We start from the raw sequence: 2,520 nt of genomic DNA, 5'->3' as shown, positions 1-2,520 counted from the left end.
AAGCCTTTTTAGAGGGGTTGTCATCAGCACTTGTGTGTGTCTGATCCCTCACTGGCATTTGAATGCCAGAGTTAGAAGCTGAAGTGACATTAGACGCCAACTCCTCATCTGTTCCTGGCATCTGAATGCCAGAACTGTGCTTCTTTTGGGCGTTCAACGCCAGTTCCTTGCTTGTTTCTGGCGTTAAACGCCAGTCCTGAGCATGGTCTGGGCGTTCAGCGCCAGCCTTCCACCCAATTTCTGGCGTTTTAACGCCAGAATTATTTTTTTCTGGGCTCTTACTGTCCTCAGATAGATTTTGGGTGGTTTGCTCATTTCTTGGCTTCTTGTTGCCTTGAGGTGGGGTATTTAATGTTTTCCCACTTCTTAATTGAACTGCTTGGTATTCTTCTGTTATTTGTTTTGACAGCTGTTGTTTTGTTTGCTTCAATTGTTCTTCCATATTTATATTAGCCATCCTTGTCTCTTGTAGTCTATCTTTGAATTCGGCTAACTGCTGTGTTAGAAAGTCCAATTGCTGATTGAATTCAGTAGGTTGTTCAGCAAGATTGGGTTCAGTAGTCACTGTTTTAGCCTCTTCTTTCATGGAAGATTCGCTGCTTAGGTACAGATGCTAATTTCTGGCAACTGTATCAATGAGCTCTTGAGCTTCTTCAATTGTCTTTCTCATGTGGATAGATCCACCAGCTGAGTAATCTAGAGACATCTGAGCTCTTTCTGCAAGCCCATAATAGAAGATGTCTAACTGAACCCACTCTGAAAACATTTCAGAGGGGCATTCTCTTAGCATCTCTCTGTATCTCTCCCAGGCATCATAAAGAGATTCATTATCTCCTTGTTTAAAGCCTTGGATGTAGCCTTAGCTATGTCATCCGTTTTGGAGGAAAGTATTGATTCAGGAATTTCTCTGTCAGCTGTTTCCATGTCTTTATGCTAGCCTTAGGTTGGTTATTTAACCACCTTTTGGCTTGGTCTTTTACAGCAAATGGAAATAGTAATAATCTGTAGACATCCTGATCTACTTTCTTATCATGTACTGTGTCAGCAATTTGTAAAAACTGTGCCAGAAACTCTGTAGGTTCTTCTTGTGGAAGACCGGAATACTGGCAGCTTTGCTGCACCATGATAATGAGCTGAGGATTCAACTCAAAGCTACTGACTCCAATGGAGGGTATGCAGATACTACTCCCATATGAAGCAGTAGAGGGGTTAGCATATGACCCCAGAGTCCTCCTGGACTATTTATTTCCACTTAGATCCATGATGGAGAAAGGGAGATGATGTAAAATAGAGAAGAAATGTTTTTATTTATTTAATTATTTATTTATTTCGAAAATAAAATAAATTAAAATAAAATAAATAAAAATGGGTGAAGATTTTCGAAAAAATAAGGAGAGAGAAAGTGGTTAGGAAGTATTGAAAAAGATATGATTTGAAAAAGATTTTAAATTTTGAAATAAAAATCTGAATTTTAAAAGTAAATTTCGAAAATTTGCTTTAAAATAGAGAGAAAAGATGTTTTTGAATTTAAAGAGGAGAGAGAAAAACAATAAGATAGCACAAGATTTAAAATTTTTAGATCTAATGCTCCTTGTTTTCGAAAATTTTGGAGGGAAAATACCAAGGAATACCAAACTTAAAAATTTTAAGATCAAGACACAAGGAAAACTCAAGAACACTTTGAAGACTCACAAGAACACAAGAACATGAAGAAAACACACCAAACTTAAAATTTTTAGAAAACCAAAATAAGATTTTCGAAAACCAGAGAAAAATCAACAAGAAAACACCAAACTTAAAGTTTGGCACAAGATTTAATGTAAAAATTATTTTTGAAAAAGAATTTTAAAAAGATGGTACCCAATTACTAAGAACACAGACCAACGCTCTAGCTAATTGGGCAGTAAATGTAACACTTGTCTTGAAAAAGTATTTTTAATAACTAAGAATAAAATTTTTGAAAAAAAAATAAAAAAAAGGATTTTAAAAAGAAAATTTTAACCAAAAACAATATTAGAAGACTCTAAACTAAAAAGAAAAATTTTTCCTAATCTAAGCAACAAAATAAACCGTTAGTTGTTCAAACTCGAACAATCCCCGGCAACGGCGCCAAAAACTTGGTGCACGAAATTGTGATGTCAATGTTCACATTACTCTCTTACAACTTCGCACAACTAACCAGCAAGTGCACTGGGTCGTCCAAGTAATACCTTACGTGAGTAAGGGTCGATCCCACGGAGATTGTTGGCTTGAAGCAAGCTATAGTTATCTCGTAACTCTTAGTCAGGATATAATATCAATAATAATTTTTAGTTTGAATTGTAAAAAGTAAAAAGGGCAGAACACAAATTATACTTGTATGCAGTAATGGAGAATATGTTGGAGTTTTGGAGATGCTTTGTCTTCTGAAATTCTGCTTTCCTCTGTCTTCTTGTTCACGCACGCACGTCCTCTTATGGCAAGCTGTGTGTTGGTGGATCACCGTTGTCAATGGCTACCATCCTTCCTTTCAGTGAAAAG

This window comes from Arachis hypogaea, chromosome 12 (assembly GCF_003086295.3).
Source record: "Arachis hypogaea cultivar Tifrunner chromosome 12, arahy.Tifrunner.gnm2.J5K5, whole genome shotgun sequence".
NCBI classification, from domain to species: domain Eukaryota; kingdom Viridiplantae; phylum Streptophyta; class Magnoliopsida; order Fabales; family Fabaceae; genus Arachis; species Arachis hypogaea.
This window is presented reverse-complemented; position numbering follows the sequence as displayed.